General features: G+C 40.6%; 1 long non-coding RNA gene across 1 annotated transcript in view; it reads right to left on the minus strand.

The window, feature by feature from the left end:
- Positions 1-2,655: 2,655 nt before the first annotated feature.
- Positions 2,656-27,568, minus strand: part of LOC142157756 (uncharacterized) — a 69,775-nt gene continuing 44,862 nt past the window's right edge. The window contains exons 2-4 of the long non-coding RNA XR_012692610.1: positions 10,802-11,125; positions 3,277-3,485; positions 2,656-2,906 (exon numbers count right to left, since the gene is read on the minus strand). This is a non-coding gene — a long non-coding RNA (uncharacterized LOC142157756). The remainder of the gene's footprint in view (positions 2,907-3,276; positions 3,486-10,801; positions 11,126-27,568) is intronic.

A 27,568-nucleotide genomic window follows, 5' to 3' on the forward strand; every position in this document is an offset into this window, starting at 1 on the left:
TCGTCAGCTAGGAGGTTGTGTTTACCCGGCTTACGAGGACAATGATGTAACAGATGTCCGGAACTGGCACAGTATAAGCAAAGTTTCTCTCTAACTCGCCGTTCTCGCTCAGTGGGTAAAAGACGTGCTTTGCCTAATTGCATGGGTCCTTCAGGGAAAGGAGACGGTACACTGACCCGTTGAATAGGGTGGAACTTGGGGTGTTTCAGCTTCCTCTTTTCTAGAGCTCTTTCTCTGAACCGAAGATCAACCCGATTGCAGGTGGTAATCAATTGGTCTAGCATTGTAGGTAAGTCCCGAGACGCTAATACATCCTTAATGTGGTCAGACAGGCCCTGCCAGAAAACCGCAACAAGAGCATCGTTATTCCAAGATAGTTCAGAGGAAACTGTTTGAAATTGAACGGCATATTGGCCCACAGACTGCTGCCCTTGCTGAAGGCGCAGAATATCTAAAGCGGCTGACGTTGTTCTTCCAGGCTCGTCGAATATTCTGCGGAAGGTAGACAGGAAGCTATCAATATCAAATAAAATTGGGTCAGATTTTTCCCAGAGCGGTGATGCCCATGCCAGAGCTTGCCCTGATAGTAGCGAAACAATATAAGCAGTTTTGGTACGTGCAGTGGGGAAATTTCCGGGTTGTAATTCAAAGTGTATACTACACTGGTTGAGAAACCCACGGCAATTCTTCGGATAGCCATTGTATTTAGCTGGCGTGGGAAGATGGAGTCTGGATGAAGTAAGTAGTGAAGCAGGTATTACTGGCTCAGGCGGAGTATGGGATGGTTGACTGCGGAATAACTGCAAGGTATCCATACGTGTAGAAACATCCTGCAGCAATCTCAAAATTTGCCCCTGGTTAGTTTCTTGTCTCTCAATGCGTTCAACTAATATTTGGACAGAGTCCTTCCTCGGGGTATGTTCCCCTAGCGGATCCATTAGGCCAGAACAAACTGTCACGGTCGTCTGAATGTCTTGATCCGATTCGGGACCCTTGGGACTAGCTGGAGCATGAGTGAAACAGAACTTAGCAGCCTGGATGATCTTTTTGCTCATTGTAGAATATAGCAGAGGAATGAGCAGTCTAGAAATGTTGACAGGAACACTGCACTTGTAATGCAGTCAGGAACACTGCACTTGTAATGTAGTCAGGAACAGTGCACTTTGTAATTCTGACAGGAACACTGCACTTGTAATGCAGTCAGGAACACTGCACTTGTAATGCAGTCAGGAACACTGAAGCCAAGAACTATCCTCTGGAGAGAAGTGTGTTGTTCTGGCAATGAACAGATCACAGCAGCAGGTTTAAATAGGATGTCCCAAACAACTATTGGCTGATCAGTTCATGTGATCACAGCTTCTGAATCTGGTTGGTTTGGAATGATCACCTGACTGCATCCAAGATGGCCGCGCCCATGCAGCAGGACAAACAGTATGTGTTTATTTACAAATGAAGGTGTGGAGAACGGGAATGCTGCAGATGACCAGAAGGGACCCAGGTAGCCGTGATATGACAGCGGCGGATGAGGTAAGTGCGGCTAAGATCCCGATTTGTGACATAAACCATGTGGCATTGGAGGGGTATGTTTTAAAAATGGAGCTTGCTGTTTCTTATGGGGGGGTAGGAGAGGTCCTAGATGAACTTAAAATTACTGTGTTCAAATAAGCTAACAAGTATTTGTGCACTATATTAAGATACAGACTGTATGTAAGTTTATAAAAAAAACGGTTGATATTTTACTATCCTTGCATTATTTCATGGTTTCTAGCAGATTATTGTAATAAGGATCCTTTGCATTTATGAGCCTGAATCAATCTGGCACTTCCTTTTGGACACCACACTGAAATTAGATACTTATTCCTTAAAGAACCTTAATGATTCCGGGCGTGTGTTCCGAGTTAATATTTTGCTTCGACTTCATAACAACTATTGCATAAAAGAAACCATAATAGATTATGTAATAGTAAATAAAGAAACACATACGTATATTAATTGTATACAATTTAATTGTCAAACAAGATTACATATTTTGGACACAATATATGTCATAAGGTTTCTTCACCCAAAAAAAATATTATTTCCGTTTTGGTTTCTTGAATGGAGTTTGAAATGAATGAGTCCGAGTCCTACTTCTTGTCACCCGTGATGTAGAGGAGTCAGAGGAACCAGCCAAACCTGCATGGGAAACGGATTGTGTCCGACGAGGTGAAGGTGCAGCCTCATGGACAGGGGATTGGGTAGGGACCACGACAGGGGATTGGGAAGGGACCACAACAGGGGATTGGGAAGGGACCACGACAGGGATTGGGAAGGGACCATGACAGGGGATTGGCAAGGGACCACGACAGGGGATTGGCCAAAGCCACGGGCAAAAGCAAAACGCATAAGACGACAGAGGGTTGGGTCAAGGAGGGAGGACGCAACAGAACCAACAGGGAGGGAGGACGCAACAGAACCAACAGGGAGGGAGGAGCCACCAGCCAACTGGGTATGGGGGCTGGTGAACAAAAAATCTTCACCGGGTGAAGGGAATGTGGCGGAGGTGCGTTGGGAGTGGGCATTCAAGAGATCACCCAGGAATGTTTCGATATGTGACATTGTTTGATTTAACTTTGCCATTTGGGTGTTTTGTGTGGTCATTAAAGAGTTGTGTGTGGTCATTAAAGAGGTGTGTGTGCTCATGAAAGTGGAGAGTGTGCTTATGAGACTTGTAAGTTGCTGATCCGTGTGTTGGACAGTGCTCGCTATAAGTGCCAGATGATCATTCTGTGATTCTGTGGCGCGGTTAAGTCTTTGTGATGCGTCCGAGAGTGCCCGCTCCCATGCATCTTGAGCTGGATTCACCTGATCCCCCTCCACATCACGGGCAACTTCTGGAATGGCTGCAGTGGGCTGCTGCTCGGAATCTGTAGAGAGAATAAAAACAAACACTAAGATATTAGATAAAAACATTTGGGAACAATAATGGTTTTTTGGAACATATTGAGGTACGCCTGATGTAGCTTTGGTCAAGTCTGAAATGACATTTAATGCCCTTGCAGCCCTTTACAGTCACCAAAATCAGATTTTACCACTTTTTGTGTATTTTATTTATGCACAAAACTGTATATATAGAGGATTTTTTTCTTCACTGTCTACATTACATTTCCTCCAATCTGATAGGCTAAGATATTGTGCAATCAAAGTTATCCTTCAGACACATCCAGAGAGTTTACACATTTGCTCAGACATATAGAAACATTTACAGACATTAACTAAGCACACTCATCATTGTACCTAGTGGAGCGGAATCTCGTGTTCGGGGTGGGCTATAGCCAGTGTCTATGTCGCCCACCCCAACAATCTCAACAAGAGAAATTGCTGCCCTTGCCCGCTCCTCAAGGGGGTTCAATGAAATGTCCATTGGCAGGCCACCCCCAGTTCCTTGCGCATGCCGGTGTTGCCGTGCCAGTTTGTTTTTCAGTCTAGCTTTATAGTCTGCCCAGCTGCGGAATAGACAAACATTATGGTGTCAAATATCTGCCTTTTATAAAGGTTAAAAACATTATACAAATTACACCACATTTATTAATGGCACATTGTACACTAATGACTTGGGATTTACAATCGTGGTTAATGTGCACAACTGATTATGTAAATGTGGCCAAGGGCCATGCTGCTTTGAACCATCACCTAAGGCCCTGATAGAAAAAAAGATTATACACACAAGGCTGGTTTTACATCACAGTTGCCTAAGTAATACTAACACACAATCTACATACATATCTATAAATATATCTATATCTATAGATATATCTATATAGAGAGAGAAACAAAAGCAAATAAATACTACTCAACACAGTCAGTCACATTCTATAGCCCTTTTTAACAAACATTGGCTTTGTATCGTTTCTGGACCTCATGCCCTTTTCGCCCATGGGGCGATATGTCATTAATAGCTTGCGTTATTAGCTCCCAATGGTGGTGATGCTCCGGCCCAGTAATCTGCCGCTCCTCCGAATGGTATCTCTGTAAAACCTCAGAGACTAAAACCTCTAATTCTTCATTTGAAATTTTTTTCTTGTGCATACTTGGGCGCCCGGGTGCCTGCTCGCCACTGGGGCCTGGCTCAGACATATTCCTATTGGAAAGATAATTAAATTAGGTTTTGGCAATGCAAACAATCAGGTGCCAATACAGATTGTATGGCCATCCACCCCCTTAAAAGGTTTAATTTGGGAAACTACTACCTAGGTATAAAACACATGGCCCTTATTCTAATCAACATTGTTGCTTCTATATTGAACCAACATTGACTTTGTCCACTGTATTTTTACATCAATGGTTGACAAATACTACTTAAACATTCAGCTACTACTACCAGTTGCCACTTTTAAAAGCGTAACCTTGGTTAACAGGTTAGCCACATACCTAACTTAATGATATCACATTAAGTTTGTCGGAGTAGCAAGCCCTATATGGTGCTTGCAATATTACTTTTGTAAATCACATCAGCCAGCAACACACTTAAATGTGTACTACAAATGCAATTTGTTATGTAAGCGTCCCAATACATTTAAACATTTGGATGCATGTGTCCCTCAATGCAATAAGTCAGTTATTAGTGTGTGGGATATGGATAATCTAACAGTACTTAGCATAGTGTAAGCTACTAATGCATTATTTTACAGTTAAATGTGAGGCCAAGGCCACTTCTGGTCACACTCTCATTACAGCTATGAAACACATATTTGTGCATACACAGATGGCTAAATGAGCAGATACAAACTATTGGTATATAATACAATATATCTGACCTCTTTATACTTACTTTTATATATTTGCACACAAAGAAAAAAAACAAAAAAATTTGAGTGTGTAATGTTTGTGGTGGCCTGCAAAACAAAAAATTAAGTTGATTAAAATGCAAGGTAAGGTTATGTTATATTATCAACAATGCTAACATCCAAATATTATTGAGTGCAAGATTGATAAGGTCAAATAACTTAGCTTATTGTAGGCGAATATACCATTATTGCATGTTAAAATGTGATGTCAAGGCCCCTTTTTATAGCAGTTTTAAGACAGCTAGGACACACATATTTAATACAAAACAGAAGGCTACATTAGAAGAGACAAACACATTGCATATATTACAATCTCTGGCTTACTTTTGTTCTTACTGTTTGTTGTTTGCTTATTAGGCAAAGCATGTAAATGTTTTCACTGTTTAATGTGTACTGTCCAGTCAAATCATAATGAACAGGCATTAAGGCTAAGCACAGGTGGGTTTAAATGGAGGTTTGGATTAATACACCAGGTGTACACTCTTCTTCCTAATTGCAACGCACAGAGTACTCGTCTCATCGTAGGGGGGGCCGCCATGTTCTTGGTGGGAGAGGCACCCATTACACACGCAGGTGTGTGACAGATCCGCGTGTGACGTGAGTTACGCCCATACGTGCTCTGAGAACCAATCGGAGCGCAGAATACTGGAGGGTTGGTTTCTGTTTGCAAAAATGAGGGCCAACATTTTCGCGAGGCTTGAGCTCCGTGTCCTCACAGAGGCCATGGACAACGTGCCCTCAGGGCACTATATATGTCAAATAAGGTGAAGCTGGAGGCATATAAAAGGGTCCGCAGACACCTCCGCCTGCGGTATGGGATACGGAGGAGCGTTGTCCTGCTCCAGAGGCGCTGGAGCGATCTCCGGCGCCGTCAACCAAGACTACTTGCTGATCTCCGGCAGGAGATTATAAGAAGTGAATTCTGTATTAATCGCAAAAACCATGTGTACACATATATATTTGCTATATGTTTGTAAATATGTTCACCCTAATCACCTGACATGGCCTACATAACAATGTGCAAGCACACTATAAAGGACATGCCCCTTCCAGTGCACCCAAAATGCTTTGCCTCCTGTCTCCTACATTTGTCTGCTGACAATTTACTGACCTAAATGTTTTATTGCGAAAAATCTCACCATTAAGGGTGGGTTTTGGAATCAGCCATTCTAACTCTTGACCCGTGTGCTGTAACTTGCTGGTCTAACCTTAAAAAAAAATTGTAGTTGCAGATGTGTTGTCCTTATTCGGCAAAGATTTAAAAGGCAGAGGTTTCAAATTCCAAACACCTTAGTGTATAGACTCATTTTTAAAAACTCCCATAAGATGCAAACAGATTACAGAGTGTACTAGATATAGCAAAACAATCTTTATTTACCTGCCTATTTAGAGATTTTTAGACTGTGAGGTAGTCCCAACAAAGGGTGATTTTCAAAGTATACTCAACGTTCAAATATTTTGAGATCCATACTCAAATTCAGTGGTCCTGTAAAGAGATAACTAATTGACATCATTACCAGCCCCATGCCAGTTTGCTGACATAAATTTACCAACATTAAGAAAAATACTTCTGGCAATTTCTCAAAAAACATTTTTTCCCTAAGCACACTGCTATAGCCAGCAACAGATCTGCCATTTCTACTGTAGATAAAAATGCAAAAGTCTTTGTTGCACACATTTGCAAATGTATGTTTAAGCCATCCTGCCACGCCAAGGCGCTTTTGCTAATAGGATGGTCCTACTCTAAACAATGAGAGTCCCATATATTTGGGCCATACATATGTGTTTTTAAATTGAGAGCCAACTTACCAAAGAGGTACCCCAGAAGCCTCCAAACAGCAATTCAGTGCCAGTACCCCCTCTCAGCTACTGACACCAACATGCCTCTCAGACAAATACAAAAGTGGAAGTGGAAGTACATAATCCCTGCTGTGACATGTTGATTAAATGGTGCCTTAAATGCCACAGGTTGAACACTTATAATATCTGCCTTTAAATTTTAGGCCCATTAAACACTCAAACTACAGCCATAGCCATCTTAACACATGGCCACGCAGGGCATTGGCCAAAAAAATGTGGCCGCTAGCCTGGTCAACTTGTCAGTATATTAATGACTTGTTTAGAAATTCAAATATCCACAAAATTCTTTGGAATTCCTGTGAGTGATTGTGTAGGTAGTGGCCCATGGTCGTGCTTTGACCTGGGGCCAATAATGCTGGATAAGACAACCCTGTCCTCTCCCCGTGGCTCACCAGAATTTAGTACATTGATTCAAATGCCTTCTCAACGTCTAATGTGCATGCAAATGGTTTTGTTGCCAGAGGCCTAACATTTGAAAGTAATGTAACAGTAAACATCTCTAGTAAATCCTGTCTGTTTGATGAAATATGTATACATGTATGTAATGTTTATTTTCTGATTTCTTTCAGCACCCACGGAGAAAGCTGCCAATTGGCCTCCACCACCACCCACCGCAGCAGAACTTATGGCCCACATGGGTCAAATTGTGGAGGACCTGGAAGGCCTCCACCAACATATTGGCACTATTATCGCCAATATTCGGTTCAAATTGGCCTACTGGGCCTCATTTCAACCTTAATTTTTTTTTTTACTTTTTTTTTAGTGTACATATTTGCATGTAGATAGTTTCCAAACATTGTTTCATTTGAAAATTCTAATATACGTTTATAAAAAAACAAACCTTGGTGTGTGTGTCTCTATTCATCTCATTACACAACATGTGGGTATATATAATAATCCGAAAAGAGTAAGGAAGAAAGATGATTTGCTTATAACATCATTTCTATAGCACACAAGGATTTCTTTAGCTGTTTGCATGTAATCCAAAAGTAACATGTGCCCTCCACGAACAAGCCACCCCTATAAGAGGTATTGCATCTGTAGGCCCTGTGTGCAAGATAAATTCCCCAAAGTCAAATGCCCTAGCTAGTTACCAATTTCCCCAAATACATATGTTATTGTAGTGATAGTCCAAGGTTACATTCAAGTAACAGAGCAAAGCCAGTCACACATTGAAGAGAGCCTCGAAAGTGTACCCAGAAGTGGCATCAGTGGTGTAAGGCAGAAGTGCAAGCGAGGCAAAGGACCATGGTACTGGAGTGTGGAGAGCGGCCTGTTTGGATAAAGCTGAGTACATGACATAACGTGTACGCCATGGATCCAGATGAAAGTCTATTTGCTGACAATGTTGCATTTAACTCCAAGGAAGCTGTCATCTACAACACCCCCTCTCTTAGTCCATTCAGAATACTCAATGTCAGCATGCACCTAATAATGTGCATGTGAAGTATAGGCCGTGAGGCTTCTCGGATTTTCCCTCCAAATAAAGATTTACTTTCAATACAGTATAAATCAGAGGGCATATTTTACAATATGGTTGAGCGTGTATAACAAATCCAAAATAAAAAAAGAAAGCATTGTGTCACATTTCTTGTTAGGATAATGATTCCAATCTACACATTAGTTATGGGTATGCTCGGTATTTGAACTCATGTCTGCTGTGCTGTGAGTCCAAAGTGCTAACCAGTGAGCTACCTGTGAGATAGGTATTTTGTGAGTAATTTGTGTGAATAATGAAGAGTAGTATTAAGTGTGAGGTGTCTGTGTAGTACGCATGCTGTATTGTTGGTGTTGTCTGTATTTTATTACATGTGAGGTTGGGGTAGTGGGTAGCTGTCCCACTTTGCATACAGTCATTCCTGAGTTCTAATCCACACAGAAACCCTTTCTCTCTGTGGCGGTTGTATACACTCTTGTGTGTATCCTTTATTGAAGAGTATGCTATGCATTTTGCTGAAAGATGTATTTACACCACATACATTTTGATACATTTGTTTTTCATGTGTTTTTAATGTAATGTAATGTTTAATTGTCCATGCATTTTGCGCACTATACGGCGACTTGAAATCCTAAACAGTGAAAGATCGTGAAGAATGTGTTTGTTGTTAACAGTGTGTATTACGCTAATTAGTAGCAAAGGAAAAACAAGGTTGAGAGTGTTCCAGATTATTTTTAATTGACAGTGATTAATGAGTAAAGAGCTCTCGTAAAAATAAGCCTCAAGCATGTTTGTTGTGTTGTATATAAATAAACTGTTGGCCCCTCCCACAGTGGGCGTGAGGTATGCATTGTTTAGCTTGCCATCAATCAGTTGAGAGCCGTTGCTTATGCGTGTAGCATGTTTAAAGATCCGCAGGTGGGTGTGTTTTCTAAAGTTTGCACTGCTTATTTGCGTCACTTAGTTGTAATGGACCACAAGGGGGTGTGTTTTTGCTGTTTGAGGTGCTTATTTCACTCGCAAATCGGTTTCCGTCACTCAAAGTATGCAACGCCCTATATTACTAGGGATTATTCCGTGCTAATGGGGATTTGAACTCTCAACCCCATGTTGTCAAAAACAGTAAATAAATAGGTTGAGCCACAGCTTCTAAGATTATAAAGGATTCTAATCTGGTAAACTATCTATCTGAAAATACAAAAGCTGTGATAAATGACAGAAATAGCATTTAAACCAATAAAAAACAATGATATATAAGTAGCCCTATCTACATCCGAATTCTAAATGTTCATTTAAACTTTCTGGTATAAGAGTATGGAGTTTGAATATACAAAAAGTTTCTCTTTCACATAAAGTTCTAAATCTATCACCACCTATATCTGTTGATCTAGATGGCAGTAGAGCAATTGGTGACGGCACTAAGTAACCACGTCGGTACCATTAGATAGTTCAGACAGGTTAGAATTGTTACAGGGTTAGTTATGTGTCTGTTTGAGTGAATTCATAAGTGCACAAGGGGCTGAATAGTGAATCTAGGTACAAGTGCACATATCTCTCACTTTGGGGTGCAGCAGTAGAGTCACATGGTGATCCAGGAGGCTGCGTTTCAGGAATGGTGGGCACACAACGAAGGTGTGCACTCCTATATTATGCAGTGCTTTGTGGGTGCGTTCATCTCCAGTATGGTGCGAGCAGCTGATGTGAGGGGGCCTTCTGTGGAGCAGTAGCCCCTCGCTTCCTTGCTGTCTCAGAAAGGGGGACCCAGCAGGTGAGATTGCACTGGGATGGGGGGGAGGGACATGCAGTCCTTGTGTGCACTGGGAAGCCACTGCGTCCGCAGTGGTACCGCCTGAGCTCGGGGTCTCTGTCTCCAGAGACCCAAGTCCCTAGATATGGGAGGCAGGTTGCATGTATACGGCCGCAGAGTCCAAATGTGAAGGTGGACGGCATTGTGTCCCGGGAGCGGGACGGAGCGAGCCAGCAGGAGTCAAAAGGGGTAGAGTCATCGTCGGCCCCAGATGGCAGAAGGGCAGCTGCTTCGTCTAATCTCACCTCATTGGCCTTAATAGCACCCTGAAGGGATGCAGAGGTGATAGAATGGGTTGGTGGCCAGGTTCAGCATGCTAAACTGGTTTTTTAAAAGTTTATACTCCATGAAGCAGGGAGCTGGCAGTCAGCACAGCCTTCTTCGATGGTGTCAAGCTACGTCCTCTAAATTTATATTTTTTTTAATCATTTCCAATTTTTAAAAATTAATTTTTGTTTCTTTTTAGTTTTTCATGGATTATTGTAAGCAAGGGGAATATTTCTTTTGTACCTGAAAAAAATAAAAATAAACACATCATTTTGCAAACATTTCTTAGCTCTATGGGTGTAGCTTGCTCCCACATTTCTAGTTCAGCTGTATTACATTAAGAGAAGTTCCCTACAGGGCCATCTTAGTGTGAATACAGTGCTAGCCAGGGAACGGTATTTGGATGCACAGAAAGATATACTGGTTGGTGGATTGCTCTGCCACAAATGCTTATTAGCCCCATGAAGTCAGACACCTGTAGTATAGCAATCTTTGCCTAAGCAAAGACACAATTATTAAAGAAAGGCTTTCTGATGCCTACACTTTAGTGCTGCAAAACAAAATAATTAATGGAATACTAGATTTTAAAATTAAAATACTTACATTCTTCTGTAGGGGCCTGGGATATGCACCCTGCCTCTTCATCAACCTGGGGCTCCTTCTGCTGCTGCTCATCAGTCTTCTCAAGAGCTTTTTTCCAGGAGTCCTCCATGGGTGGTGACAGGACCTCTTCCCAGGTTGGGGACAGCAGGGTTGTGGACAGAGTCTCTTCCCAGTCTGAGGACATTAGAGTTGGGAACAAATCCTCTTCTAAGGCTGGGGACAGAAGTGGTGGGGACAGAGTCTCCTAGTGGAATGCCTGCCTCTGGTGTGCATCCTCCTTTACCTTCTGCTGATGGCAGAAGTGGAGTCATTATCATCGGAGTTCTGTAGGAATAAATATGACACAGTCTTTTCTTAAATGAAATATACATAGAAATAATGTTTATTTTCTATGTAAATAATCCAATACCACACATAGACAATTACTCCATCATCAACCAAGTAAAATCACATCTACACTACTTGCATATGGACTTGACCATGGAGATTTTAAAAAACTTCAGTATGCAATGCTGCAGCTGCACAGTTGAACTCCTGCTTCCAAACCTGCACCTTAGACACACTCTTGCAGCCTTGCTTTCCGCTACTCACTACTTAACTAATGAGCAAATGGACCCAATTCACAGTCAGGGTTAGGGCCAGCAGCTCTGCTGAAGCTAGGTTGCATTATACCATCCATCCCAGCAAAGTACCGCATTTGAGAGGACATCACGAAGCAGATCTATGCTGTCACTCATATTCGAAGACCTGTGACTGAGGTAAAAAATGGTAAGCAAACATACAGCCATGAATAAAGTATGGTACCAAAACATCCTCCAAGAGCAACTTCTCCCAACCATCCAAGAACAGTTTAGTGACAAACAATGCCTTTTCCAGTATGATGGAGCACCACCTTGCCATAAGGCAAAAGTGATAACTAAGTGGCAAGAGGATCAAAACATCAAAATTTTGGGTTTATAGCTAGGAAACTTCCCAGACCTTAATCCCATTGAGAACTTGTGGTCAATCATCAAGAGGCGGGAGGACAAACAAAAACCCACAAATTCTGACAAACTCCAACCATTGATTAAACAAGAAAGGGCGGCTATCAGTCAGTATGTGGCCCAGAAGTTGATTGACAGCATGCCAGGGCGAATTGCAGAGGTCTTCAAAAAGAAGAGTCAACGCTGCAAATATTGACTCTTTGCATTGTATTTTAATTAAAGCCTTTGACACTTATGAAATGATTGTAATTTTACTTCAGTATGCCATACCAACATCTGGCAAAAAGGTCTAAAAACACTGAAGCAGCAAACTTTGTGAAAACCAATACTTGTGTCATTCTCAAAACTTTTGGCCATGACTCTATATGTAAAACACAATCTTGTTTGACATGTGGTGGTTAAGGAGCTACTGAAGTTGGGGTGGGGGTCAATGGTGAACATACGATACCATGTTTTCATTGAAGGGGGAGGTAAATATAAAATGTGGGAACATATTTATAATTGGGGTAGCGCATTTACTAAAACAATTTAAAATTTCAGTGTAAAAATAAAACTATCAAGTATTTGCATGCTAGATAAAAAAAAAACAGCCAGTATCTTATGTGCAAAATAATAAACTAATGTGCACCCCTGGCATTGTAACATGGTTTGTCGCAGAGAAAATTTACTCCTTTTTTTGCCTTACTTTCCATATCGACGCACATAATGTACAATGTCAATATAATTGTAACAATAAATCTTTGTGTATTGTTACCAGAGCATGTATTCTATCCCTTAATCATCATCATCATCATCATATATTTTTCCCTCTCCATTCCATTAAAGAGAAGTACAATTGCTATAATTATTATTGCCTTTGCTTTGTAAGGTACTACAATGCACCTTGCAAGCAGAAAGTTGGGGAAACAGGGCATATATGCAACAGGGAAGTACAAGGTAGACAAAATAAATGCACACATGCACAAAGAAGTTACTGTCTAGTGTGACAAGTGCATAGTTAAGGTAAGTGGAGCAAGTGTGGATAAAAGTGAAATTGGGACTATTGTGAGTTCCTGTATGATTAGTATAGGTGGAAGTAGGGTAAGCTCTAAAAAAGTGGTCTATTTTCAGACAGCATAGGCTGGGGAATAATTTTAATGAGCGTTTCAGAGAAAGTCATAAGTGGGTAGTGGCATGAAAGAAATCTTGGAGGTGGGCGAGAGGAGGTTACCAGAGACAGATCTAAAAGGGCATGAGAGAAAGTACTTTGGGATGATTTTGAGATGTATGATGGGGTGGAGTGGAGGGCTTTTTGAGTAAGCCTAAGTAAGTTGAATTGGATTTTAGGAGGATATGTATAGCCACTGAAGGGATTTGCAAAGTGGTGCAGCAGATGTTGGAGTGTTGGAGAAGAAAATCGGTTTTGTCACTGCATTTAGGGCAGATTAAAGCAGGGAGCGCAATGTCAGTTATTAGGACAACACTGGAAATAAAAAACAGAAGAGCGCTGGATGAAAAGAATAAAGTATGTGTAAAATAAAATCTATTTAATTTATTTGATATAAAACAATTTAAAATAATCATACATATATAATGACACAATATATAAATACTAATGTTGGCAAGAAAAAGTTGTAAAGGCAAATTGTAAAATACAAAAATCCAAACTCTTCTTAACTAAAAATATTCAATTAGCTTACATTGATAGGTCATTCTAGTGAGTAATAATTTTATTTTTGTGTATCCAGACCAAAGAAATAATTCTTTTGTTTGTAATATCAAATTGCGTTATTCAAATTAGTTTATTGATAGCTAGTATCTGTATGCGGTGCGATCGGACCGCATGGATGCATACGCAACTGTGATTGTGACTTCCGAGTTGTGGGAGGAAATACGCTGGAAAGGCTGGTATTAGTAAATATTTAGTGCTCCCAGTCGTAGAATACTCAACAGGTGTGCTGGAAAGGCAGGATATTGCAAGGTTGGAATTTTTGTTCCCCCAATTTCTATGGTAGGGACTTTGCTGTGTACACTTATGCACCGTTAAGTGGTGGACGCAGCGAGTTGGAGAATATGTCCACAGCCGATTAATCTTTAGCGGGGGTTTTGGTGCTGTGAGGAGTGAGTAGTCCGCTTCCAAATGGGCGCCAAAACAAAACGCACGAGATGGCTTACGTGACCAAGACTCAGGTCAAAGGTGCCCCGGCAGGGTCATTTAAATTGAATCGTGAAATACGATGAGATACCATAGGTACCTGTTGCATTAGAATCTTTGAGGGTCGAGAAGTGTAAGGTAAGTATGCAATGGAATACAGTAAAGTTAGGTATGCAGTGCCATACTGTGATCAGTGGGTCAAGATGACCGATGAATGTGTGAAACCCTTTCACATGGTTGGTAATGTTGATCAAGAGGTAGTGAGTACGGTTAGAGATGTAAATATTTGTGAAAACGGAGAATTAAACTGACTGTTTAAAACTGTGGCAACAGTAAGGGAGCTTGTGGCAGGATAGCGGGTGCGTAGCGGAAAGTAGTGAAGCAAAAAGAAGTAAGTGCAAGCTGGAGAAAGTATAAACCAAATCAGTCTGGATAGAGGCTTCTATTCCATTCATTGGCAATATGTATAGTGACATTCCTCAACTTAAATGGATAATTACTAAAGTGCAGCCAGGGAAAAGAAGTGTTTCATGTATTATTATTATATTATTAGTAAAATAAATTTGTTGTGTCTCTGTATAGACTTAGTTTCAGAAATCCTTAAAAAGTAAAAAAAAAAAAGGTTTCACATGTATGTACTTTTAGTAGGTGAGAAATATTCATTGTGTAGAGACAAATGATTTTGACCATGGCTTCAAGGAGACTATAGATGTAGAACAATACAAAAAGAGTTAAGAGTTGCTAGGGAATTACTCTGCATAAGAAACAGTTGCCACTAATAGAGTCTGAGTTTTCTTTTGTTTTCTGTTTGTTTTTGTGTTGTTGGTTGATAAGGATTGAAAGCAAAGAAATGAAAATATTTTGTTTGTTTTAGTAATTATTGGGATTGCAGGAGAAATAAAAAAAATTCCCTTAAAAGACAAGTTAAAATTGGGTCATTGTACCACACTTTCTTCTTCTAGAGTGGCTCATAATAACTTATTTGGCTGAGATTTATTATTTAAAATAAAGTGTATATATGCTCTGCTTCTAATGTTGTTTTTATGTATTCCAGGAAGACACACATGGGAGATACAGAGTATATGTCACAAGGGTTCATTTTGCACTCCTCTATGATAGCCACAAGTCCATCACAGGTTGTATAGTTATTGTGATCAAAGATACCGGGCTCCTTACGAGCCGATGGACAACACTGGATAGGATGGGTGATGTAACTCCCTGTTAAATTTAATAAGAATGGGGGAGGGGTCATAGATTAGTTAAGACTCAAGGGGATTAGTTAAATAGTAGATCCAAGTACCCATAGTGCCCAGTCCAGCTGTCATCTTGCTGTAAATCTCCTTTTCTGCTTTTATGTTTTTCTGCAAATAATTTCGTTATTATTATTCTTTGCTGTCTTAGTTCCTATTCTTTACATTTCTAACGATCAGTATCTCATTCTATTCTTATAAAGCGATACAGAATATGTAGATATTGTCCCAAAGGTCCAATACTTGAGATATTGTCTCACCCAAGGGGGTTAGATTAATTTTTTTGGACAACGGACAGAATTAGGGATACACACACTACACTGACATAGTCACAAAGACAAATTCAAAAAGGTTGTGTTTTTATGCTTATAGAAGCTGCTGATTTTAAGTAGGAGTTTTGTTGGGGAAATATGATTCAAGTTTTATAGATTGCATGTGGTATCTGCCCTTTTGTCTCCTGTGCAAAATGTACAAAGTGTGCCTCTAGATGCACAAAGGGTGGAAGAAAGAAAACAGGAGACTAGCTGAAAGTGAATTAGGCAGACATACAGATATGCATCTCTGTGTAGAACATCTGAATAAGATTTTTTGTCACAAGAAAAGACAGTGAAACCCTTTTGTGACAGGATGGACCACTTATGCCACCCTGTCTGTTGTTGCTGGGAACCGGCTGGGCTTACTTTTCCACCATTCCATTTCGCTATCCCAAATGCGCCCTCTTGCCGCAGTAGGAGGGGCTTATAATGCTGCCACCACTGAGCTCCTTTATGGCGCTCAGAACCACGTTCCGTCTGGGTAACTGTCACTGTTAGTATACTCCTGTGCTGGTACACTTGGGCTGGTAACTCCGGACCTCTTACTATGGATCCGGGTTGCTGTGGATGGATCCTCCCTGGCCTATCACACTGACCAGAGCTGCAGGTAGCAGGCAGAGCTGTGGTACTGGAAAAGCTTGGGTCCGAACCTCTGATAGCCGGAGAACGGATTAGATTTTAGGGTCTAATCTGCAGGTCACAGGATTACAGCAATATTGAAAAAGTTGTCAAGCAGGTTTTTTGAAGCAGAGTGATGTTTATTGCTCAAGTGTCCTGACAAGGACAGTCTCACCGATTTAAGGTATCAGTGGTCAGGTCAGATGGAACATCAGAATGATACATTACATGCTCACACAGCTCACCTTTCATACAGTTCCTAAATAGTCTATTTTTAGAATCAGGATGTACTCTATTTACACAAACATGGATTTACATGCATTGCAAAGCCACTAATATTTATCGATAGCTATGAAATTCTTAAAAACCTTGCTGTGATTTCCTGGACCTTATTTCAGAGGCAGGAGACTTACTAGCAAGTCAAAAGGTCTGACTGCCATGAATACTTCAGACAGTCGCCGAATACCCATTCCCACAGAACAACAAAAAACCCCAAAACAAGCTACTTCCCCACATCACATTACAACAAAAGCTTGGTAAACACAGGCTCATTGTATCAGATATATACATCAGAAATAGGCATATCCTATAGCAAGGTTAAACAAGAGACACATTTTTTCCCCTGGTCTCAGAAATAACGATTTCCTATCTCACAATATACACAATATCAAAAAATAAGTGCATGTGCAATTACATAAATAAGTGCCCTGCACTATTTGCTTTAAATACATTTTTACCAAAAGTTATTTAATAGTGATCCAGTCACACCTTTAGAAAATGGAAAATTGTCATGCTTTGAAAATGGCATGTGAGTTGGCAGAGAGTGAATAAGTTGAAATACATTGGTTTTCAGTACTTTTCTAGATTGGGGCAACGTTGAGGCAACTGAGGAACTTTTATGATAAAAGCAGGACATGAATAGCACACTCACATTACATGATAGACTTGTGACAGTGACATAGTGGTCGTTATTTAATTTAAAACCCACACACATGACTGTGTATGATCTTAATAACAGGGTGGATAAAGTTGTCAAGTGGGCAGCAGGTTTAAATATGACAACTGACAAATCAATGTTTTTTTGTTTTCTTTCTAAATTGTAAACACACAATAATTAGCTGAAATGCAAGGTTTGTGTTCCCTGCAGAACAAGAGGTCTGGAAAGTGAAGGGATGTGGGCAGGAGTTCCCTGGACTCTGGAGAGATGGGAGAGCTAGGTCTGTTGCTCCCAGAGTGTATCTTCTAGGCCTAGCTGAGGCAGCACATGGTATTAATCATCTGGGTATAGAAGGTATATGTAAACTGGTAAGAGCATTCTGGTGTGCACCAGACTTTTCTTCTCAGGCTAGTAGGAAGGCAATGTCCTGTCTTATTTGGGTGAAGAAAAATGTTGGGATGACAATAACAAAAGAGCCATCTCATACCCCTCCTAGATGTACTTTTTCCAGGTAAAACAAATCAACTTCAACCAATTGCCACCTTGCAGGATTCTCAAGTATATACTGGTGTAGTAAGTAATCTATATCTGGGTAAAGGTTCATTAAAATGTTTCTAATATTGCTGTATCATATTTAAGACTTTTGTTAGTAGTATAGAATCCCTAGAGTTATATAGAAAGTGATAGGGGTATTTATTCTTACTGGTAATAACTTTCAGATAATGTGTACAACGTATGAGCAGTGATAGTAAGTTACATATTCTTTATCAGCCACAATCCCGTGGGAAAATAAAGTAAACTACTATCTAGAACGTATTGAATAGAGTGATAGTTGAAATTAGATTAGAGTGGCTGGTAGCTTTGGCCACTAATCTCCCCCACTATCAGAAGCACTCCTAGGCCGCCCTGTAACCTGTCACCTTTTCAAATACTTTTGAGTTTTCCTGAGATGAGTTTATAATGGAGAGACTGTTCAAGATCTGGTAAAGAAAAGCAAGTAGTGAGACAGCAACAAAGGATGTAGGAAACACTGTCTCCTGATATGTTACAGTAACTATTATGATGTTGGACTGGGACAGTATGCTATGGACTGTAATTTCCTATGCTCAAGGTGTTTGACAGACAGGTACAAAGTGTTGACGAACAGCATCACATCCCTAGGAGTAGTAGAGAGACACTTGGACCCATTCCACCCACTGCAAAGGAGACAACAACCCAGACAGTGGCGGATCCAGGGGGGGGGGGGGGGGAATCGGGGAAATCGCCCCCCCCCTAGCAGGGACTTGTTGCCGACGGCTGCACAGTATGTGCAGGTCCGTTCGGCAGTGACAGTGTGCTGCCCGGCTGCTCTGATTGTGTTTTAAACACAATCAGAGCAGCCGGGCAGCACACTGTCTTTGCCGAGTGGACCTGCACATAGTGTGCAGCTGCCGGCAGCCTTAGATGACAGAAAGGGGGCGTGGCCTAAATTGCCCCCCCTAAATCGCCCGGGGTATAGCAATTTTCTACATCCGCCCCTGAACCCAGAGAAGGTTCAAATTACAGCCGAGAACGACACTCGTGAATCTGTGCTGTGAGACCCACGATCGCTGTTAATAACACCTGAGCAAAGGACTTTGCAAAGACTGTTTTCCAGCATGGAGCTGTGGATTTTCTGTTTTTCCCTTTCCAGTGTTTCGCTCATCTTATTCTCTTTCCAGGACAGTCAATTCTTTCATTTTGTGATCAGGTGATGGGGACTGGTTCAGGTAGTGATACTGAGGATGTGGGGTTGAAGGAGAAGTTGTTAGCGCAATCAGTCCAGGATATTACACTATTTAATTCAGGGGTAAAGAAAAGTTTTGCTAACCTTTGAGTGCGGAGATAGTGTGAGGGGCTATTGTCTGAGGGGTATTGTGTCTGTAAGTAGTGTGACCCCATAGTTAAAGAGAGGTGCATCCAGCAACGCCAGGCCAGTAATAATTTGGACTTGAGCAAGCATCCATTAGAATGATTTTCGTTCCTTAGTGGGTAAGGTTTTAGACCAAACTGAGTGCTGGGTGTTCTCTCACATGTCTCAGAGACTAAATTATGTAGGACTAGTTCTCTTTCCACTAAATATTTCTGAGATACTCGAATTATGGGTGGAAGGCTAGAAGAGGCAAGGTAATACAGCTAGGTCCCTTAGTTTGAAATCTCCAAATATTCGACAGGCCGATCACCGTTTCACGTACAAAGAAAATTGAGTATTTGGAGACTGGACAGAATGAACAGACAATAGCCCGCTCCAACAAATGTTGATGAAAATTCAATTGATATTATTAAGAGTGTATTTAACTACAAAAGGTTGAAGGAGATCATAAATGAGATTATGTTAACAGACATAGGATGATGTTATTGGTGAAAATTTGGTGTTTAAATGTCATATAAGCTAAGAAATTCTTCAGACAGATGGACATGCTAGGCATGAGGAACTTTATATTCTATATTGATGTAACATATTCTAATATACCATGCATCCTTCCAGATACTGTATTACATATGTGGGTGAAGGGCATACAAAAGGTTAACTCTGAGCTCCACAGGTTTATGTTTCATAGGAAAAGAAAATAATTTCTAGAATTTAGACTCTCTTTTATGGTAACTTGACTAATATCCACAGACAGTGTGGTCATACATAAAGGGGACATACATTACAGAAAAATGAAACATACTACCAAGATCCTGCAATAAAATTGTAAGATGATAGTTTTGTGCACTATCAAAGGGTGGCCTATGAAAGTCAAATAATTGGATGAAGTAAACCAAATTAATTAATATCGTCTACTATGCAATTGCGATTAGTATGCCATGTGTTATGAAGCAATCGCACGGATTAATAACACACAGATTTACATTCGCACTTACTAACTAATATACATTTATTAAGGTTCCAATCCACATTTATTTATTAGTATAATGTTTTAGAGATTATTTATACATAGATAAAACTATAGTAAAGGTATTAATGGTTCAGATCCCTTAAAAGGTAAAGAATTTTTGGTCTCATATTAAAGCTTATTTCACCAGCATTAATCCGGTTTTGACAGACTAGCAATCGTGAGTTATGAACAATATGAGATTAATATTCAAAAGTACTTTGTGTGTTGGTCAGTTTGAATTGGTCATTTGGCAGGAAGACATGTAGACAACAGTTGTGGGAAGTTGCCCCCACAGCCTTTGTTGAAGATCAAATGAACTGACCTATGACCAGCAGACAACTGGGACATCGTTAACCCTGGACCAATGAAGACATCTCTAAGCATTATTTGTGTACATAGTGGCATCATCAGTGTTTTTTTGTAAACTGAAGCTGCATGTAAGCAAGCTTCCCTGGGCCATTGCTTTCTCTCCCTGACAACAGACAACATGACTGTATCTTACCCTGGGCCAGGTGAAGCGCTAGCGAAAATGTAATGTATTCAGCTTTTACACTTTATTGTATTATCCTTTATGCGTTATGATAGCTTGCTGTAAATCCTGCTATATTATACAGTTAAATATCATTGTGTGCTGGAACCACAATAAATCGCATTGGACAATGTTTATTGGTAAGCGACAAAATGAACTTAATAGGACACAATAAAGACAATTGCACTAGACCCCAAACATTCAAGGACAGTTCACTTCTCCAAATTGGGCCTCTATGTTTAAATTGCTATTCCTGGAGTTTTGCAACCAATTGAACTGATTTAAGTAAATAGAGCGGGTCTGGCCAGAATTACCAGCAAGTGAGCCAACTGTCAGATGCACAATCTTAAAGGATCTGCTAGTATGTGAATTTCAATCTTTGGGAACGGCCACACTGTAATGCTTTACTGGGGATAACAACAGGACTTTTGGAGAAACTGAGATGGTCAAAATCAGCATTGGCTGCTGCCGTTGCGGATGTGTCCACCTCGCCTGTTGGTGAGGATATAGACTGGTCTGTTCGTCCTGAACTGGTGCATGTGACCAGAAAGATGGTCAACTCGGCAGTCTGTATACCATTATAGGTTGTCAAAAATCATTTGTTGTTTCAAATGGCTAGTGTGAAAGGAAAAAGGTAAAACAGTTAGTAGTTCCAGTTTCAGGTACACTTGGAATTATAAGCTAAGCACAACAAAGTGGGTGGCAGACGTTTATGTGAAAGGAGAGCAAGGGAACAGGTTCTAGGCAGGTTTTACTGGCTCGTAGTATACATGCTTGTGAAGAGGTTCTGTAGGGCTTGTGCGGTGTGCCAGAAAACCTTCTCCATTGTCACAGGACAGCCACTATTGGATAAAACTCATAAGCATCCGATTACAAAATATGGAGAGAGTATAAAGTGTGATTTAACTTACATGCTCCACAGCAACAGCAGAGCTAACAGTGTGTGTCTGCAGGGAAGAGGAATTACAGAGTATCTGAGGAGACTTCCTTTTAAAGGCAAGGTGGGAGTGTCATCTGTACATCAAACCAAGACTGTGGGAGGAGACTCAACTATAAAATATTCTATTTTGCATATGTGCATTGTAACTAGAGATGGGCACTGACCCTCATGTTTTGGTTTTGGATCTAGATTAACTTCGTGTTTTAGTTTTGGTTTTGGCAAAACCGCCCTTGCGTGTTTTGGTTTTGTTTTGCAATTTTGATTAAAAATCTATTTTTTTCAGGCTAAAATAACCTAATTTAGTGCTCCACCTGTTTCTTGGATAAGTAAGGTAATTCTAAAGCTAATAAAATATGAAAAAAACAGTTTAATCCCTGGTAGGCCATCCTTAATTGTACACACAAACCTGATTCTCTTCCTCTCCATCTTAGCCTAATGGCAATGCAGGTATTCGTCTTTGGGTGTATATTACACACTACACTTATAGTTAAATATAAAAAGAAATGGAGAAAAGCAGTTTGGTGTCTGTCTGTGTATGACACCCTACCCTTATTGTGAAATTGACAAAACAGCAGCCTTTCAAGACTGTACGTAATATAAAAATGCCCCAAGTCCATTTCCTGTTTGTGGGGTAGATTCCACCCTACACTTATATAGAACGTTTTAAAAAGATGTTGTCATCATCTTCAGCATCATCCTCACCCTCATCAGTGTGTACGTCGTCATCACAGACTATCAATTCATCGCCGCTTGAATCCGCCATTAGAGAACTGTCAGTAATTGGATGTCTTTGACGGTAAAGGCCTTCCTTGTGGAAGATGTAGTTCATTTTGTTGAACATTATCTTTTCCACATTTTTCGGTAACCTCCTACGTCGATCACTGACAAGGTTCCCGGCTGTGCTGAACACTCTTTCAGAGTACACACTGGAGGGTGGGAAGCTTAGGCATTGCAAAGCAAGTTTGTACATGGGTTTCCAAATGGCTTGCTTTTCCTCCCAGTAAGGAAAAGGACTGTCTGAAATTTCCATATCAATTACCTCTTGAAAATAATCCTGCACCATCCTTTGCATGTTAATACTCGGATTGGATGAAGTCATGGGGAAGGTCACACATTTTTTTGAAAAATCATTCAAACCAGCCCAGATGTTAAACTGTTGTGGTCTGCCACCTGCGTCATCCCTGTTTTGCTTTTGAAAATTTAATTTTTTCCAAGCAGCAGCTGATTGAGAAACTGAAGGAGGAGAAGTCGTCAAGCCAAGGCCCAGTTCAGCAGACAACTTGCTGACCAATAACTCCTTGCAAAGGTTCACATCTCGCTCATTTTGAAGCAAAGAATCAATGTAGGTCTTAAACCTTGAATCAAGCACCGTGGCCAAAACGTAGTGATCCAAGTTCAAGATTTTAATTACTAGAGGATCATTGCGAAGCGAATTAAGTACTTGATCTACAACATACTTTGCGGAATTGCTGTCTTTTATCTCCTTCTTCAGTTTCTCAAGTTGCTTTTCCAATAGTCGAATTAAGGGAATTACTTGGCTCATGCTAGCAGAGTCTGCACTCACTTCACATGTCACAATTTCAAATGGTTTAAGCACCTTGCACAGCACTGAAAGGATTCCTCACTGTGCAAGAGTGAAATACATCCCCCCTCCTTTCTAAATGTCATGGCTTGTGCAATACGCTTGGATGGCTTTGCGCTGTTCCTCCATCCTCTAAAGCATGTACAGGGTGGAATTCCACCTAGTCAACACCTCTTGCTTAAGTTGGTGGCAGGGCAAGTTAAACTGTTCTTGGAGCTGCTGCAATCTCCTACATGCTGTGGCAGAATGCCTGAAATGCCCCCGAAATTTTACGGGCCACCGAAAGCAGCTCCTGTACCTCACGGTTATTTCTTAGGAAGCTCTGCACCACCAAGTTGATGGTGTGAGCAAAACAGGGAATGTGCTGGAATTCACCCAGCTGTAATGCTCGCATAATATTGTTGGCGTTATCAAAAATGACATATCCTGGGGAGAGTCCAAGTGTATAAGCAATGTATCAATCACATCTCTTAGTTTTCGTAACAAATTATCAGCTGTATGCCTGTTAGTGAAGCCGGTGATACAAAGAGTGGCCTGCCTGTGACAAATGTTACATAGTGGTATACATGCTGTTGCTGTTCCTGGTGGTGAAGGCGAATGACCAAAACAGTGGGCTGTCACAGTCATATAGTCTTTGGATTGGCCACTTCCACTTGTCCACATATCTTTGGTTAAGTGTACAGTTGGCAGAATGGCATTTTTCAGCGCAATCAATACATTTTTACACACTTTTTGGTATAGTTGCGGAACAGATTTACGGGAAAAATGGTGCTGCAATGGAATTTTTTAATGCGGACACAAAACATCAATTAACTGTGAAAAACCAGCTGCGTTTATTGTGGATATTGGAGCAAGATCTAACACTAACATAGTAGCCATGGTGTCTGTGATTCGCTTGGCGACTGGGTGACTGCTGTCATATTTGCTTCCCCTAGCAAAAAATTGTTTCACAGTTAATTGTTATAATGTAGGACTGCTCTTTTTCTTGGCCTTCTTATGGGAGGAAGATTTACCCCTAGCAGCAGCAACAGCAGCAGCAGTGGTACTAACACTTTAACATTCTTCAGAGGAATCAATTATAGTGCAGGAGTCATCCAGCCTTACTAATTGTGATGCAGGGCTAACTCTGATCGCTACTGAGGATATTGATGAGGATGGTGTTGTGGGTATAGATTGCAGCCGTCGGGATGTAGGTGACAGAAGGGTCCTGGCTGATGATGGAGTGCCTGTAATTTTTTTGGAAGAACTTTCAGCTTTTCCCAACACCTGGCCACGAACTCTCGTCAAATGGCGTAACATGGATGAGGTTCCAAGATGGTTTAGGTCCCTCCCCCGACTGACTGTGGCTTGACATACACTACAAATGCCTATATAACTGTTGTCAGGATTTGGGTAGAAATAATTCCACACATAAGATGTGGTATTTTTATGCCCAGGCATGACAATGGCCTTTTTCTTGTCACATGCCAGAAATGCTGCCACTGGTGCAGGACTTACACAAACAACCTCCTCCTCTTCAACATCCTCATTAGTGCCCTCGTCTACTACACAAATCTCCCCCTCATCCTCTTCTAATTCCAAAGTGGCATCCTCAATTGGTGTATCACCGGCTACACTCGGGCTGTTCAGGCACACATCAGCAGAAATGCTGAAAGGGCCCCTCTTTATGGGTACACTATCAGAATGCTTATGATTACACATACCACTGGTGGATGGACTCTCCACAGGAACTGGTGTCATTTCTGATTCTGAGCATATTTCCTCTAATGCCTTACTGTTTTCTTGCAGCTCGGTTTTCATGCGTAACAATAGTTGTGCACCACTTTTTGACTCCAAACTATTTGGTCTTGCTTGGTCACGAGTGACCGTACAAAAAGAAGGCATTTTTTGATCTGGCACTAATAGAGAAAGGCGAATGCCTCGTTCTTTCTTTGCCATTGCGTGTGTATCATGGCATGTTGGCAATTATTTTTTTTTTATCGGCACTTAACTTTTCCTCAGTTACACTTCTTTTTCGCTTCAACACAGTATGTACTTTTACATAGGCTTTACCAGATGACGTACAGGGACGACTACCATCAGGACTGGTGCCAGCACCTGCTTGCTGATCCTGCTCATATGTGGACTGCTTCGAATCCATTTTAATGAGCCCAAAGCACTTGTAGTGCAAAATATTAAATAAATAGTGCTGCTAGATAATACTTTCAGCACCAGAAAAAATGTTGTTTCTCACTGGGGAATATGGGACACCCCAAAGCACTTGTAGTGCAAAATCAAAACTTTATACTGCTGGTATATTTATATTTCTACAGCCAGAAAATAGTTTCTGTAGGAGGGAATATGACACCCCAAACAGTTGGCAATGTTTGCAAAAATGCCTCATCTATCCTCCTATCTTCCTGCTATAACAATTGCTAGACGAATTGCTAGAATAATTGCTAGAATAATTGCTCTCTCCCTGCTCTATTGCTGCCTGCGACCTAACCCTTCTCTCTCCCTCTGTCAAATGGCGATGGATTGCTGTGGGTGAAGGCGGGTATTTATGGATTTTAAATATCTGGAGAACCGAGCTCCGAGATCCGAAGACGTCACAATGAAGTTGTGCCTCGATTTTGATTCCAAATTGGCGCCAGAGTACCGAGCGATAGGTGCAGTTCGGGCGGTTTTGGTTCTTGGGGAACCGAGCCCGCCCATCTCTAATTGAAAAAATCAAACTCCAGTAGTGTTCAACATCCGGGTATTTCCAGAGCCCATCATAAAAAGTTACTTCTAAGATGTGATATTTAGGATAATTGGGTTCTGTCACAAACCATGACAGTAGCAATTTCTGTCGTTATCCAGTGACCTAAAGCTGCTTATATGGTGAATAAAACATTTTATAGAAAACTGGCATTATAGTACACAACAGATGTATTTGCTATTTTGACATCTGGACTGTGGAAAGAATCGAAGTGTAAGATATGGATGGTGATTCACATGGTTGTACTTATCAGGGCCGAATAACGAAAATGCATAGATGATTTCCTGAATGGGTGGCAACATCATTAGAGGTGTCAGGCACATACATGGGCCCAGTAATTTAGATGAGAAAATTTAGACATGGCAGTATGGAAAATTAGAACGGCCAAAATAAAAAAATTACACCATTTGTTAGTTTTACAACGAGGGCAGAAGGAGAAGTGACGGTATGACATATCACCGTATACCATCCCACTTCGACCACTGTTTACAGATATAAAGATCCAACAGTGCAAACATGACGTTGACAAATTATTAAGTCCTTTCTGACCAGTATCCAGCATACTATGAGCTTTCATGTGCCTAACATTGGCTATAGCTGTCTGACCATTGGTTGTCCACTGCCCATTTTTTAGACCTTGGCTAACTACCATTTGTCCATTGCCTGCATGTATGAACCTGACTAGATCTCAGATTCATGTTTTGTTTGTTGAACACCATGTGCCCACTACTTGTGCACTAGATCTTTGCCATCTTTAGGTCACTGTTTGCTGTTGCTCACTTGCTACGTGATTACTGGGCTCCTGCTAAAGAGTTTGGCTTTTGTAATCCACTGCTCATACACCTGGTAACGTTTGCTGTTGCTCACTTCCAACCAGAGTACCGGGTTCTCGCAGTATTCTGCTGCTCATATAAGAGATAATATTTGCTGTCGCTATCTTGCTAATAGAATACTGTATTACTGCTGAAGATTTTAACTATTTTTACCCACTGAGTATACACTATATCCAGCAAGAAGCGTTTGTTATTGCTTACTTGCTATCAGAACATTGAGTTCCTGCTGAGGACTTTAACTATTGTCTATTTGAAACTTGTTTTATTCTGCAGAGAACCTCAAGCATGACTCATCTACTACTTAAGGTATTATATTCGATTTGGAAATCTGACCATTGCTTACTCAAAGCCTATATACTAGGCCTTATCTCTGAACTTAACATTTACCTGTGACCTGTACATCTAACTCTTATGTGTATGCCTATTCTGCTTTATCTCTTTTGGCATTCAGGAACAGCAATTATCTACAAGACATATGTGTTGCAGACAACCTTGTGATAAAACTGATCACAGGTACAGACAAAGATTCCCTGGACAAAGTCTAAATTTTGTCTTTATATCTTCTACATTATATATATATTTATATATATTTATATATTCTTGGGTGTCAGTGGCATCCACCTAATGGGTCTTTTTTTCTTTTCAAGATACTAGGTTATCATTGGTTCATGGTGCGCTTAGCATGTCTGTTTGCGTAATGTAAAATGTACAGATTTGCATGTTGTACTCATCCACGCTATACAAGTACATTCAACTTGGGAGCTCCATATTAAAGGACATTTAGGCAAAGTGGATAAATTTGAATGTAGAATTATTATGAATATTTTCCTTCATATTTTTTTTTTTTTAAATTAAGCTCCTATTAAATGTTCGTGTTTTTAAATTCATTAGCTACTTCATTTCCATATTTCATAAGTTGAAATGTGTACATTTATGAGTTTATACAGTGATTGCGTAGTAATTGTTCCTGGTTAATGTACTGCAACTTTTTGAGTAACAGTTATGGA

This window comes from Mixophyes fleayi, chromosome 5, assembly GCF_038048845.1.
Source record: "Mixophyes fleayi isolate aMixFle1 chromosome 5, aMixFle1.hap1, whole genome shotgun sequence".
NCBI classification, from domain to species: domain Eukaryota; kingdom Metazoa; phylum Chordata; class Amphibia; order Anura; family Limnodynastidae; genus Mixophyes; species Mixophyes fleayi.